At 38.4% G+C, this 16,582-nt stretch overlaps 1 long non-coding RNA gene across 3 annotated transcripts in view; it reads right to left on the reverse strand.

Moving 5' to 3' along the window:
• The window catches only part of LOC144293973 (uncharacterized), a 34,374-nt gene extending 32,524 nt beyond the window's left edge, over nt 1-1,850 (reverse strand). For all 3 annotated transcript variants that reach the window (XR_013361324.1, XR_013361325.1, XR_013361326.1), the window contains exons 1-2: nt 1,735-1,850; nt 428-598 (exon numbers count right to left, since the gene is read on the reverse strand). This is a non-coding gene — a long non-coding RNA (uncharacterized LOC144293973). The remainder of the gene's footprint in view (nt 1-427; nt 599-1,734) is intronic.
• Between the last annotated feature and the right edge of the window lie 14,732 nt (nt 1,851-16,582).

Below are 16,582 nucleotides of genomic sequence, written 5' to 3' on the forward strand. Positions count from 1 at the left end.
AAATCTGATCTGGGTGACCAACCATTTGCTAGGCAGATTGATGGGAAGTGGAACTGCATACTTTTTAAAGACCTTTACAGGTCTCAGAACTCTCATGGTTTAGAAAAATCTGGGGACTAGTTTCTAGGAGCTTAGGGAATCCAAGAACCAGATGTTTAAAACATGATGATATGGAAGAGTCAAAGATGGCAGGTCCAGCAAAGGATAGACATTCTGGCCACAACTTCTTTGACACTTCTCTCATCAAAATAGAGGCCAGCCTAATGACTCACTTTAATGGATACAATGCAGTAGAAATGATGCTGAATGATTTGTGAGATGATGTTAGAAAAGATGATACAGATTCTACTTGACACTCCCTTGGGATGCTTACCCTTAGAACCCAGTCTGTGCTCAAGTCCAGAATTATACCTACTGAGTGACTTACCTAAGGCATTTAACTCTCCCACATTTAACAGTCACACAGAAGACCACATGTAAGCATTCCAGGCATATCTTCAGCTAAGGTCCTAGCTGGAAGCCAGCATCAGTTAACAGACATCAAGTAAGCAAGACTTCAGATGGTTCCATCACCCAGCCTTTGAGCCCCCAGGTGGTGCTGCATGGAACAGAGATGAGATATCCCCATTGAGCCCTGCCCAAATTGCAGGATTATTTAATGTTTTAGCCATTTTACCTTTTTTTTTTTTTTTTTTTTTTTAGCCATTTTACCTTTGGTGAGGCATGGTGAGATGAGGCCAGAGACAGATCAAGAGAGAGACCAGAAAGAGTTTTACATTTTTGTTAGACTCACAGTTCCCTGGGAGAGAACATGGCATGCTATGCAGAGTTACTTGGGGAAGCACCAGGGTTCATTACAAGTCAGAGGAGGGGAGAACTGTGGGAAGGAAAGGGCAAGGGAGGACAAGCAGGCTGAGGATTGGAAGAATACCAATAGTTATGGGGCATAGGGCTGTCCCTGCTTTTCTGATACCTGCACTGGGGTGATTATGGCAGGCTCAGAGTGGCCCAGAGTGTGAGAGCCAGATGAAGAGGTTTTTGGAGTGTGGATTTAATCAGTTGTTCGAGAGGGGGAAGTGACCAGCCCCTACCTAGAACCTCAAAAGTGGGTCAAGACAGAATTTATAAAACTGTATCACTGAGCAAAATAAGTGTTGACATTGTTTTAAACCACTAAGTTTTGGGTAGTTTATTGTATAACAATAGGTAATTGGACTACTTTGACTATTAGTAATTGTAAAAGCCCTCAATATGGAAAGTTGATTGAGTTCTTCTGGATTCAGGGAGAGTGTAATATCTTCCATTGGCTTCTAGGGCCCCTTATGGAACCCAGAAGGATCTCTCTGATCTAAAGTTCAGATTTACTGACTTAGTGGGTCATAACCTGGACTATAAAACCTGGTCCCAGACTTATTTCTGTGGCTCTTGTGAAGCCCAGAGGATGTTATTTCTATGTGTATTCCCAGAGCAGCAGTGAGAGAAGTACTTTCTGGGTCTCAGGAAGAAAGAATGTCTATTTTGATTTACTCTGTGGATGAAGGTATCTCTTACAGTTTGGATCCCCCTCAGAGTAAAGACTGAGACAAGAATGGGTGCTTTCTTTGGGAAATGATCCCAGAAAGCAGGAGTAAGGGAATGTGAGAGTTAGAAGGAGAAAAATTCAATATAAGGGGGGTGATATCAAGGTTGTTGTAGGAAACAACTTGATTTTTCTGGAGCCTCCTGAAAAAATACCTCTCAAAGATATTCTCCCATAGGATAGGAATCAGAGATATTTATCCAACCTTTCTCATTTCCCCTTGGGTTGAGGGCAGTCCCTAAGATAGCCTGGACTGTACTTGCACATGGGCTGAGCAAGTTTCTGTGGCCTCATAAAAGGCCTTTTGGTAGAAAGCAGAAAGATGAATGACACATCATAATTTGGGGCACTGTCACCCTTAGGGTAAGCTAAGTTTATGTGGAGTTTAGCTGAAATTCAACATGTCCAAGGCAATGTGCTATGGGACACCAGAGGTGTCTGCCACCAAATCAGAAGGGGAAACTACGCTGGAATTGGAGTGAGGCCTGAGTTCCAACCCACAATTATACTAACTCCTAGCATTTACTGCCAAGCTTTAGTTTTCTCATATAGAAGACAGAGATAATATCAGGGCATACTGTGTGGAAGATATGGAGCCAAGCACAGTGTGCCAGTATGCCAGTAGGAGAAGTGAATTGGCTGGTCACCAAGGGGTCTCAGGAGGAATTCTCCATAATCCACAGACTAGGGTTTTCCCAATAGTGGTGCCTTTTTCCAAAGCAAGGTTTGTTAACCAAATTCATGAAGACTGATGTATAAACCAGTGTGGAAATTTATTAATTTAAGAGAGAAAGGTAAAGATTGCTAGGAATGGACAATGGTATTCTTTAGTTAGGGCATATTGTCTTTATAGGCAAACTATTTTGGAAGTTCAGTCGAAGTCAGAATGTTTTTTTTTTTTAATTTATTATTTATGATAGTCACACACAGAGAGAGAGAGAGAGAGAGAGAGAGAGGCAGAGACACAGGCAGAGGGAGAAGCAGGCTCCAAGCACCGGGAGCCAGGTGTGGGACTCGATCCCGGGTTTCCAGGATCGCGCCCTGGGCCAAAGGCAGGCGCCAAACCGCTGCGCCACCCAGGGATCCCCACAAAGTCAGAATGTTGAGTGGGAATAGGATTCAAAAAAAAGTAGGAGGTTTCATGGTTTGAATTTTGAAACACCAGGGTAAAAGTGGCTTTCTGTAATCTTCTGTAATAGAAATACTAGCTTCTCTGACTTGTCATTATAAATGACCCAGTCATTGGCAAATATCTTCAAACTTGCTTTATCCATGTTTGGGATTCAATGGGCTTTTATAAATCACTTTGCATATCTCTATCACTATGCATTTTATTGATTTTGCAGTGCAACTCTCAGAGGGCAACTTTTCATTTTTCCTTTCTTTCTTTCCTTTTTTTTTTTTTTTTTTAAACCAAACCCTTCAGGGGGCAATTCATCCTCAACAATGCCTGACAGTGTTGTTGTACAGTTTAAATGACATTGTTAAACTGATAAACATTGTGTGTGTTACTCTTCACATTATTAAATCATGGAACCCAGTGGGCAGTAATGGGCCCTGGCAAGTGGAAGAGAGTTCAGTAATCAATGAAATAGAAAAGTATTTTTTAACATTTCTACTTTCCTGGGGGGACTTAAAGGACTTTTGTAATCATGAATAGAAGAGTTAATATTATTTTGGCTTTTCATTAGCCAAATGCTGTGCTTAAACCCAGACTACTGTTGATCAAATTATAAATTGATCTTAAAAGCATGTGAAAGATTTTATGAGGAATTGTCAAGTCTAGTAAAAGGGGAAAGAAAACATTTGCGAATTTGGGCTTTTTGAACATAAAATATTATTTTTAAAAGCTACATTTGAAAGAAATAGTGCTAATCTGAAATTGGAAGCCTGGAGCACTTGCCTTGTTCTGCCAAGCACAAAGCTCAGATTTTGGCCAATTACCTCTCTGGAATTCAAGTTTTTGCCAATGTACAGAAAAGACCAGATTAGTTAATTCTATTTATATTTTAGCTCTAAAATGTTTTTGATACAGGTACTTAGGGAGTCTTGGGAAGTACAGCAGTAGAAGTCAAATAACTTTTAAAAGAGTGAATATTTTAGAGGGAAAGGAGAAATGAGAAGAGCGTCATTTTTTTTTGGAGATGGGAAATCACTAACAGGTAGTCCAGAAAATTAAAGTGTAACATTTAAAATTTTCTGGGACTAAATTGTAGGGGAAAGACATAGGCAACATGAAATGAGCTGGTATCCTTACTCCTAACATGCAGTCTGTGCTTGTCCTAGTCTGTTTGGGCTGCTGTAACAAAATTACCATAGGCTGAGTGGTTTAAATAACAAACATTTGTTTCTTATGGTTTTGGAGGCTGGGAAGTCCAAGGTCAAGGCGCCTACAGATACAGTGTCCAATGAGCATGTGCTTCTTAGTTAATAGATGGCTGTCTTCTGGCTGTATCTTCACATGATGAAGGAACTCTGTGGGGTTTCTTTTATAAGGGTACTAATTTCCTTCATATGAGGACTCTACCTTCATGACCTAATCATCTTCTGAAAACTACACTTCCTAATAACCAGCACATTGGGGCATAGATTTCAATTATGAGTTTTGATGGAGGAGGAGGTCGTGAATAGTCTATAGAAGAATTATTTCAATATAGGCTTCAGATATGCTGGTTGCAATAATAGACACTAATAAACTCAACCCCTGTAAGCGGTGCTTCTAAGAGGCACCATTGAAGTGATGAGTACCGTCTGAAAGTCACAGGCTGAGGTATGTGCAGAAAGGAAGGCAGATTAAGAGGATAGAAACACTTTCCCTCTCACCAGTGTTATATATCCAATTATTTGTTCATTCATATTTGGTATGACTAAGTGCCTCTTTGGTATTACTGAGTACCTCCCCTGTGTGAAGCACGGTGCCAGTTGCTGGGAACTGAAACAAATGAATGAAAAAATGGAAGATCAGGAACACCTCTTTCATGAAATTTATTTTAATCTACCTTTTTGTTATTAAACTTGTCTTCCCATTCCTCTTCCAGAGTGCTGTCCTGTAAGTGCCTCACTCATCTTGGTACTGAGCCTGGGCTTGCTACTTGGTAGGCACTCAACAAATATTTGTTGAATTGAATTTCTATTATCCCCTTTGCTCTTTCTGCCTTTTCAAAAAAACCTTCTTTTCCCATTTTTGTCTCAAAGGATTCTACTAATATTTTTTCTCTAGGACTTAAAGCACTTGGCAAACATTTTCCAAGATCTTTACAGCCTGTCTCTGAAATTGATAAGAAGTACCCTGATAGCAATTGTACCCATCACTGGCTATGGTCTCTCTTGGTTCTCTTATATCCTATTACTGATGGTTCATTTGAGTTTCCACAGCAGGTCAAGACACAGTTTAATAGTTCTCATGGCTCATTTTGGGCATCTGCAGGGCAGTAGTCTCAGGAAATATGTGGACTTCAAAGGTACTTACTGGAGGCAAATTCAGATCAAAGCAAACAGCACAGTAAATTTGCCAAGTGTAGGCTTCGTGTTCCACAGCATAGGGGCCCTATAAAGGTCTCCTGAGGACATAAGCCAGCAAAAGCCACCTGGAGTTGTATTTTTCCAGTCCTTCTGGAGATTTAGGTGAGGTCATTGCTGTTGATTCCATTTTGGAGTTTGGCAGCAGGAAGGGATCTTGGGATTTAACTTTGTCCGAGTGTCACTACATTGAAAATAGGACAAAATAGGACGACGTTTATGACAAGGCTATTTGCTTTTTGCATAATGTCTGGAATTGAAGAACTAAAAATACTACTAAGTTAAAACTATCCTCAATTAATTCCTATCACATTCCAATGAGATGGATGAGGAATATGTTAATTTTTTTTTAATAGAAAAGCACAACTGAATCCCTTAATAATTATTGAGGGTCCCACATCAAATTAACAACAGCAATATTCACATACAGACATCTAGTATAACAATACAAAAAAACTTTTTGTTGTCAACAACTAGAGCACATTTGAAACTGTCTAAACTGTTGGACTTTGCTAAGATTAAAGGTCACAAAACATATAGTAGGTGTACATATAGTAGGTATTTTATCTAACATCAATATAGCTTGATATTTGCATTGTTAAATGACTCTTAAGTTTAGATTTGTCTAAATGATTCCTCCTTTTTATTTTTTTAAAAGATTTTATTTATTTATTCATGAGAGACACACACAGAAAGGCAGAGACACAGGCAGAGGGAGAAGCAGGCTCCTTGAGGGGAGCTCGTAGTAGGACTCAATCCCGGGGCCCCAGGACGATGCCCTGAGACTTGGCAGACACTCAACCACTGATCTGCCCAGGTGTCCCTGATTCCTCCTTTTTAAATAGGCAGTTTGTAAATAGTTGTGCCTTTTTATACTTGGGCAAATTCCTGTACGTGGGCAGGAAATATCCTTAAACCTGGAAGAGCAGTTGGAAAATTAATTGATAATAAAGCAACTAAGCGAGCCAGTCCTTCTTTATGTACATGTGCCGGTACATCATCAGAGTGTATATGTGTCTGCGTGTTAGCTCCTAGATTTTGAGTTATCAGCAACTCTTAAAAAAAAATAGAACTGTTTACAATTCTGCAGGGTTTTTTGTTTTAAGATTTTATTTATTTATTCATGAGAGACACAGAGAGAGGGAGAGAGAGGCAGAGATACAGGCAGAGGGAGAAGCAGGCTCTATGCAGGGAGCCTGACATGGGACTCGATCCCAGAACTCCAGGATCATGTCCCAGGCTGAAGGCAGGCACTAAGCCACTGAGCCACCTGGGCTGCCCCAATTCTGCAGGGTTTTGAGAGAAGGTTGTAGTAGGAAGCAATTAGCCAAGATAGTAATCCTTCCTAGGCACTACTTTAGAGATGTGCATTAAAAAAGTCTCTATCTTAGAGTTAATACATGCACATGGTTAAAAAAAAATTACAAAATATAAACAGGCAACTCATAGTTATAAGTTTCTCTTCTGTCCCTTGTCCTCCATCTGCCAAAGCCCCTCAGCCATACCTAATCATTCTTCTTAATTTCTGACATATCCAGATTTTAAGAGTTTTGACAAATGCATATAAAAACTAATTAAAATTTCATTTCTTTCTTCCTTTCATTTACACAAAAGGTAACATATTACAGCCAGGCTTTCATAGTTTGTTTTCATCACCCAACAAAGGATATTGGTGATCTTGCTTTAGCAGGATGTAGAGAGCTCCCTTCCAGCTGCATGGTACTTACATTGTTTCAATCAGTATTTTTCAAATTTTGACATATATCAGAATCACCTGTAGGATTTGTTAGTATAGATTATTAGTATAGATTTGTTAGTATAGATTATTAGTATAGATTATTTGTTAGCCTAGATTATAGTTATTTGTTAGTATAGATTATTGACTTCTATCCCCAAATCTGATTCAAGGGGTTTGCTGTGGGATCTGACAATTTGCATTTCTGATAAATTCCCAGGAGATGTTGATGATGGGGACCATACTTTGAAAATCACTGTTCTAGATGTACCATAATATGTGTAGTCTGTGGGCAGAAAAAAGGGATTTTTCCAGCCTTTCGCTGTTACACACTATGCAACAATAAATATTCTTGTTCATATATCATTTCATACAGGTGTAGGTGTTTCTGTAAGATGAATTTCTAAAAGTGAATTTTCTAGGTTGAGGGTTGATTATACAAATTTATAATTTTGATATTTGGTGGTAGTTCCAATTTATGTACCAGCAGTATATGAAAGTGCCTATTACATCATACCAAAAAAGGCACATCATGACTAGAAGCCCTAAGGTTCCCTGAGGGAACCAGGGAAATCTTTCTGTATAACATGCTTTGAACTGACATTTGATGAAGAAGAGTTTACCAGATAGATGAATGGGGGAGGATGTCCCAAACAGAACAGCCTATGCAAAACCAAAAGGTATGAAAAAGCATAGGTATTAGTGAACTATAGGAGTATTAATACTTAAAGAGTAGGAATGGAAGAGGGACCGCTCTGATTTTCTAATTCATCTTTATGGTGGGAGAAGGACCTCAAACCCTTTAAATTGGCTCATTTTTGAGCCCCACACTCTCATATGAAGGTTTCTCTCATATTTCAAGTAGCCAGTTTTCTCTTTTTTAGTTCTCTCATCTGGTCCTCTTTTGGCCATGGCATTCATGGTTTGGATTCGTCTTTGTTTCAAATGAAGATTTATCTGAGGCCTTGCTGCATGAACTTGCCAATTTAATGTTCCATCCATTTCCACATAATTCTTAATGAGAGAGCTGGAGGTTAATAGAAAAATAACATAGAGGGAATATGTCTTAGTCTATAGCTTTAAGAGTATATGTTCGTTCTAGTTTCCTTCAGTATTTGGCTATAACCCTCCATTCTCATTTTTTCCCCTCCCTTCTGACATGGTATCACCAAGACCTAAAACCTGACTGACCAGATTCTTTTTTTTTTTTTTAAGATTTTATTTATTTATTCATGAGAGACACACAGAGAGAGAGAGGCAGAGACATAGGCAGAGAGAGAGAAGCAGGCTCCATACAGGGAACCTGATGTGGGACTTGTTTGACAGGCACTAAACAGCTGAGCCATCCAGGGACCCCTGACCAGATTCTTATCAGCCGTGTAGGCGGCCTGTCCCCCAGGGTCTGAAGAAGCTCTTTGAGCTAAAGTCTAATGATTTGATAAACACTGTGAAGGACTCCTTTCTTTAACAGACCATGCATGGGCTGGATTTCTTTCTGAATGAGTCACTAAGGATGGTTACTAAGGAAGGGCCGCTAAGAAAATCTGGCTAAACACTCAGGTCACGCACACCCTTATATGTGAGTAGTCAAGACTGTGGACCCCACTGTCAAGAGCATTGAAATATTAACTTCAAGAAACTCCATGAACAGTGACACAAGATTGAAATAATTCCATGTATCAATCTCTTGGAATCCACTGGGCAAGATCCCCTCAGTGGTCAGCTCTTTACTCCAATAGGACAGTTTATACTAATATTTCTCTTTTCCTTTCTAGGCATTCCTCTTTTAAGATGCCTTTAAGAGGATCCTAAAACAACTGGCCTTTGCCACCACCTCACAATAGATGGTTCAACCATTTTTTTGCAGGAACAATGCAAATTACAGCCTTTAGGAGGCAGTTGCTTAGACTCTGCTTCACTCCACTCAGGAGGTTTATGATTACTTTGGTGTTGTTCAGCTATGAATGATAATCACTCACCTTGAACAAGAGGGCAGACTGGCAATGTTGAACTTTACCTGAGCCCTATGTTCCTGGAAAATAGTGATGCCACGCCCTGGTTTTTGTTTTGTTGTTTGTTTTTATGTTTTTTTTTTTTTTTAGCACTATTTACTCCTCCCTATAAAAGGAAAGCTCTTTCTGTCAGACTTTTGAGATGCTTGCAGATATGACAGTCATAACATGAAAGTTTTCAGCTCCTTTGGGGAATACCAAGGATCAGGATTGCTAGATCATATGTTAATAGTATGTTTAGTTTTGTAAGAAAGTGCCAAACTGTTTTCTAAAGTGAATACCTTTTTAACTCCCACCAGCAATGAATGTGAATTCCTGCTGCTCCATATCCTCATCAGTATTTGGTGTTGTCAGTGTTTTGGAGTTTGGCCAGTTTAGTACATGTATACTGGTATCTTGTTTTAGTTTGCATTTCTCTGAAAATGTATGATGTGGAACATCTTTTCATACACTTATTTGCTATCTGTATACTTTCATGAAGTGCTATTGAGGTGTTTGGCTCCTTTTCAAAATAACGTTGTTTGTTTTTTGTTGTTGAGTTTTAAGAGTTCTTCATGCGCTTTGGATAGCAGCTCTTTATCAGATATGTCTCTTGAAAATAATTTTTTCCAAGTCTTTGCTTGTCTTTTCATTCTAATAGTGGAGTTTTTACTTGGCAGACATTTTCAGAAAAAAAATTTGTGGAAGATTTTAGAATTATTTAACCCCTCATTTCTCCAAAAAATATTACCAAATGTTTTGTTAGTATACTTTTCTGAGTTATCTATGTCTATCGCTGGTTTTGCATTAATTTATAACTTTATAAGCTTCAGAAAGATAATAATCATGATTCTTCTTAGAAATGCAGATAAATTGTGACCAAAATGTAACTGGTTATTGCCCTGATCTCTTGGTCCCTTTTAATAAATTTAGTTCAGTATTTCTTCCTATCTGTCTAGGTGTAGTTCTTTGAATTATTTTTTGAACTGGTTGTAACATCTTACTGGTTTCCTCATTAATTAATGCTTTACATGAAGTTTTTGACACATGTTCATTTTTTATTCATTCGTATGAGAGTCATGATTATACCTTCAAAAAAAAAAAAAAAACCTATCCTTTAACAGATAGAGAAATTGCTATAATGTAGGTTACATAGCTAGTGGAGACTTGTCACACAAGACTTGAACCACAGAGCACATGCTCTTATTCCTCATGTTATGCTTAGAAGTTAAAAGATAAATTGGAGAAGCAAAAGCATGTTGCCTTTTGAAACCAATATGCTAATGGTTTAAGCCATTGTTTCCTATGGGGAACTCAAATTAAACAGATAAGTTCATTTAGGAAGACTTGGAAAACCTACATTTTGCCTAGAATAGGTTCCGCCAAAAGGCATCTCTTAGCATTTGGGAATCAGAGCAATTAGCAGAGAAATCAGGCTGCTCTGCTGGGCTTAAGGACATTTCCTAACAAAGCCTACTCTGAATATGGAATTTTTAATTAACATTTTGAGAGAGTGGTCACATGGGGTAGTGTGCTCAGGGTGCTGTGGCAGTTGCTATGTTTGAGTGAAGTCCCTTAGTGTTAATAGTTGGATATCTGCAGATTAAGTGCAGACAATACTTGGACAGACAAGTGAAAAAGTAATTTTTTGATGCTTTCCCCAGCTGCTGCTGAGAGATTAGCTGGGATGTTATCCAGGTTTTTTTCATTGTAGCTGATAAAACTTTATGAGAGCAGCATGTGAGTTTCTACATTATTGCTGACTTAGCTGGGAAAAGAATCTGGAGACACTTGTACTCCTTTTATGGGTTGTCAGTCAATTAGTTTAGGCTTTGCTTGCTGGACATTGCTCTTGTTGGGAGGAAACATATTACTAGAGATAGACAAAGAAACCTATACACAACAGTTATTCTAGTGTCTCTCTGGTATCCATTTCTATTTCCCGTTTCATCCCATTTTGTGGCCCCCATAATCCATGTCTCCTGAGGAAAATAGGTTTTTTCAGTGTGGCTCTTTGGGGGATGGGTAATGCCATTCATGGTTGTTGGGGTTTCCTTGATACATATAGTGGTCAAAGTGGGAATTACGGACTTAGGCAGAAGGTGGTATGTACATGATATTCCCTTGGCTAAAATGATTGTTCAGGAATGTCCAATTAGAGTAAAGTTTAGAGCTTTTGTTCAATTGTTGGGAAAACTATCATCTCATACCCTGGACCTGTTTGAGAAAGAAACTGTAGCTCCACTTTCTGCTAGCAGTACTCTTATATCCATAAGAAAAGCCATCCTGAAGATCAAATGGATATAGAGAGAAGTGCCTAAAGAATCACAAAAACCAAAACTAAAGCCTTAATGAAATTGCACATAAAGCTATTTGACCTCTGGACTTTTCAGTGACTTGAACTTGTAAAGTCCCCTAATTGTTTGAATAAATCTAATTTGGGTTTTCTGTCACTCACAATGAAGGATTCCTTCCACCAAATATGGGATCTTTTTGTGGTCCCTACTGCTTTCTGCTCTACTCACAGTGCTGTATTAAATATGCAGAGGGGATTTCTTTCTTTTTTTTTAAATAAATTTATTTTTTATTGGTGTTCAATTTACCAACATACAGAATAACACCCAGTGCTCATCCCGTTAAGTGTCCCCCTCAGTGCCCGTCACCCATTCACCCCCACCCCCCGCCCTCCTCCCCTTCCACCACCCCTAGTTCGTTTCCCAGAGTTAGGAGTCTTTATGTTCTGTCTCCCTTTCTGATATTTCCCACACATTTCTTCTCCCTTCCCTTCTATTCCCTTTCACTATTATTTATATTCCCCAAATGAATGAGAACATACACTGTTTGTCCTTCTCCGATTGACTTACTTCACTCAGCATAATACCCTCCAGTTCCATCCACGTTGAAGCAAATGGTGGGTATTTGTCATTTCTAATGGCTGAGTAATATTCCATTGTATACATAAACCACATCTTCTTTATCCATTCATCTTTCGATGGACACCAAGGCTCCTTCCACAGTTTGGCTATTGTGGACATTGCTGCTATAAACATCGGGGTGCAATGTCCCGGTGTTTCATTGCATCTGAATCTTTGGGGTAAATCCCCAACAGTGCAATTGCTGGGTTGTAGGGCAGGTCTATTTTTAACTCTTTGAGGAACCTCCACACAGTTTTCCAGAGTGGCTGCACCAGTTCACATTCCCACCAACAGTGTAAGAGGGTTCCCTTTTCTCTGCATCCTCTCCAACATTTGTGGTTTCCTGCCTTGTTAATTTTCCCCATTCTCACTGGTGTGAGGTGGTATCTCATTGTGGTTTTGATTTGTATTTCCCTGATGGCAAGTGATGCAGAGCAGAGGGGATTTTGGATCATGACTTTGACTTGAGTCTCTTCCTGTGGAGGAGCTGAGATTATGCTAATATCCTCTGGGAGATCTAAGAATCTTTTTCATTTTGCAAGCTCTTTTTTCCTAGTCCTAGCTGGTCTAATTCTCTCTCTCTCTCTCTCTTTCTTTCTTCATGAAAGACACAGAGAGAAAGAGGGGCAGAGACATAAGCAGAGGGAGAAGCAGGCTCCCTACAAGGAGCCCAGTGTGGGACTCGATTCTGGACCCGGGGATCACACTCTGAGTGGAGAGTAGACACTCAACTGCTGAGCCACCCAGGCATCCCTAGAGGTCTAATTCTTGACTGGCTTTCTGTGACCTTCCAAGGAAGTAAAAATTCTAAGGAGAGAATGGAATTGACTCCAATTAGGAAACACTGGGGAACTCTGGACAGTGTGTCATGGAATTTTCTTTGGGAAACAGAATTCTTATATTTGTATATCTTTAAGACTAGGAGAGTCATAATGCCTGACTCCCCTACCAGCTCTGTAAGCTTCCTAAAGCACAAGAACCATGTTTCTTTTATACACTACAATATAAATATGGTGCCTAACCATGGTGGCTGGGCTCTAGGAAACATTTAATAATAAGTTAGAAGGACAAGCAGATGAACAGGAGTCAAATAGTACAGAGGTTTTGGTAGGTTCCTTTTTATACTCTAGCAGTAAGGGATTTTTATTTCAGAACTCATTAATATAATTACATATTTCAGGTTTATCTAAGATAAACTTTCTGGAAATTTTACCTCCAACTCAATTCTTTTTTGAACCTTTTCTTATAAATTCAAAAGAAACCCATAATCTTAATTTCTCTAAGATGAAAGTTTTTCATTTGTAACTCTTTTTTTTCCTTTAAAGATTTATTTATTTATGAGAGACACACAGAGAGAGGCAGAGACATAGGCAGAGGGAGAAGCAGAATCTTCGCAGGAGCCCGGGACTTGATTCCCAGACTGGAATCACGACCTGAGCCGAAGGCAGCTGCCCAACCACTGAGCCACCCAGGTGTCCCTAAATTTGTAACTCTTGAACAAGGGTTAGGTTGATGAAATCTCTATAGGCCGAGTGTAAATAAATGAATAACATATATATACCTGAAGAACTATATATCACCTTGCTTTTTAAAAATCAGGAAATAACATGCTAAATCAAGGTCTATATATTCTGTCTGCATACTTTTGGTATTACTACTTCAGTTACAAATAGCTAAACATGGTAAAGATAGAAAAAAAGAAGAATGCCACTGTTAGTTCCTTTTCTTTGCTATAAGACATTAGTTGAAATATTAACTTTTTCCTTACCTAAAGGACAGAAACCACGAATCCAATTCTGCTAACTTCCAAGGAAGACTAGATAAGAACCATTCAATTACAGGTTGCTTATTTATCTAATTCTCTTGGCAGGATTTGCTTTTGGTGAAACAAATCACCTGTTGAAGGGGGGAAAAGCCATTTAAGTGATTAAAATCTACTTCAGCTAATTTCCTCTTTAACCTATTTGTAAGCCAGCAAGAGCTGATAATTGTAATGAATAGTTCTAATGGGAAGCTTTAGTTGACATTTAGATCTCATTAGACTTTGAAAAACCTATGCCATCTTTTTCTTTTTGGGCTCTTTTGCTGGGAGTAGCTTTCAAGGTAGGCCTCAGTGCATGGAGTTCAGTGCATAAGCTTTGATGTTTCAGAGTTTTGGATCCAGTTTTGCCATTACCACTGCGTGGATCTGGACAATTCTTGATTTTTTGAAAATTCATTGTTACATTTATGAAATGATTTTTCTGATAGATTGTGATGATAATTAAATGTGCTAATATAAAGTGGTGAGGTTAGAGGTGCAAAGTGCTTAACAGTGTCTGGTGTATGGTAAGCACATATTAACAGGGCTCATTATTAATAAGAAGTTCTGAAATGAAGAAGCCAACTAGATGAAGAGGGGGTGCTAGAAAAACAAAGATCAGTTTCCTCTTTATAGTTGTCAGTGGTAGAAAACTTAGCATACAAGTAATAGATATTTGCTCTATTATCAAGAAAACCTTAGAAACAGATATCTTTTCAAGTTCTGATACCAAATGACTTCTGTGGTATATGTACCATCCATTTGGATTTCTTTTAAAGGATATCTTATCTTAGGGGTCAGAGTGTATAATATTTCTTGAACAGGAACATCTTAGTCTCAGTGGAGAATTGAAATCAGTTAATGTGAATGTAAACCTTTCTTCTTGGTGTTTTAAAGTATATATCATTTAAAGGTGAAGAAAGTGTAAAATGGGGAAAAGTGACTGCAGGACCTGGTGAGTATAAATGGTGTAAAAAAATGTGTGAGAATGAAAAAGGAGAGAAAGATTAGTAGCTTCCTGATATGGAGCATATGTATATACATATAAGGGAATATACATATATTCATATACATATGAATATAATATACATATATTCTTGCTATTTTGAAGGCAAGTCATAATGTCAATTTTTACCCTTTTTTTGAAGCTGTAGAATATGAATTTGTTATTTTATTTGTTACTTGTCTTAGACAAATAAGTCAACTCTTGATCTTCTTTGCAGCAGAGATAGCAGGGTTTGTAAGTTGACTTAGGTATGTATTAGAAATTTTTGTTGTGTGCATGTGAGGGGAACAGTTCAATTTACTGTCTCAAAATATTTTGTTCAGGCTAACCTTAAAATTAAATTGTGTTTTTGAACACACATCAATTGTTTCTGCCTTTAGGAAGACCACTTAAGGCCAAATTAGATGGATTTAAAAATGTGCAAGTAATTTGTAGTGTAAATGGTCTATATTCAAAGAGAAATAATAGGGAGTACCTGTTTTTATTTCTTCAGTACTATGCTTTGAGTCTAGATTTAATCTCTTGTTTATAGTAGAGGGCTGAGGAATTTTTCCCTAGTCCAGAAGTAGTTTAGCGTGGAGATAAAAATAGCCACATGTTACTGAAAGAACAGAGTTTGGTACCTCTGCTCTCACTTTATTTATTTATTTATTTATTTATTTATTTATTTATTTCTCTCACTTTAAAAATGTTTCTTAATTTACAACAATGTGCTGATTAAGCATAACAGAATCCTATTGTAGAAAGTGAGGAAACATCCTAATCAGAAATAAAACTCTGAGTAGTTGAGGCAAGAAGTGAGGCCTCAGAACTTGACACTTTTTTATTTCTCCTACTTTGTAATTTCTCTTTACATCACCTACATTGTGCTTTAAGCTATCATTTCTGTCTTGATGGCGAACCTTGTCTTTATCAACCTTTCTTTACCCAGGCTATCTCAGGACCAGTTTCTAAAATAGCCTCTTGAATATCATCATCTTATTTCTCTGGGTGAAGGGGGTTGGAACAAAAACAGGAGAAAACACAAAGCCTCTTATTATTTTCTTTGTTAAACTATAGTTAAAACTGAAAAGCCATTTACTCTCATCATCCAAATTCCTGGGTCTCCAGTCTATGCAAATAGGTGTATTTCTATTTGGGAGAGTACCCTCTTACCATCTTTCTCCTGAGAAATAAAATCATTTAGCTCCTGCTGCATCTAGATTGTCAAGGAGTTTGCAAAATGTAGGTATATACTGGAGGTTGTTTTTGCTTTTTGTGTTTATGTTCAGTGTATTCTATTGGAAGGTATTATGAGGGCTGGAGAGAGAGAGAGGGATTAGATGGTGTCTGTAGTTTTCATAAACAGCTGGGGCTATGAGCAGAAACTCTTTAAATTGCACATTCAAAAGTAGCATCTGGCACAGTGGGAACAATAGAGCTCCAGGGACCCTGGAAGAGGTAAAGTAGGAGAGCTTGTCAGGTTTCTTGTAGTTTTAACTCTAGACCTCATGAACAGAATTAACCAATGAAGAGTAATGATTGCTTTAGTGTCTCAGAAAACACAGCTAATAGGATTTCAGCCTGAATGAAAAGCATGTGGACTGGGATTGAAGAAGCAGGGGTGCGTATATGACATAAATGAGCTTGAGAGTACTGGTTCTCAAAGTGTGGTCTTTGGACCATCAGTATCAGCATTACCTGGGAGTTTGTTAGGAATGCAAATTCTTGGTCCCCAACCCAAATCTACTAGATGAGAAACTGGGGGTAGGACCCAGAAATCTATGATTCAAGGAGTCTTCCTGGTGATTCTGATGCATGTTAAAATTTGAGAACCATTATTTTAGGGCACTGGGGCTACTTTTCTTTACTGGGTTACCTTAATGAGGAGGTGGCTTTTATCCACCTATCCCCACCACTGATTGCTTCAGGCTTATGAACAAACAAATTGTGGGTAGCAGATCCAAAAAGTGATGATGAACTTGGAAGGGCTTTGCATTTCATTTTCTAAGACCTGAAGTAGACCCTTTTTAAGTGTTCTTATTTCCTCCCAGGCC

The sequence above is a fragment of the Canis aureus genome, chromosome 22, assembly GCF_053574225.1.
Source record: "Canis aureus isolate CA01 chromosome 22, VMU_Caureus_v.1.0, whole genome shotgun sequence".
Lineage (NCBI taxonomy): Eukaryota > Metazoa > Chordata > Mammalia > Carnivora > Canidae > Canis > Canis aureus.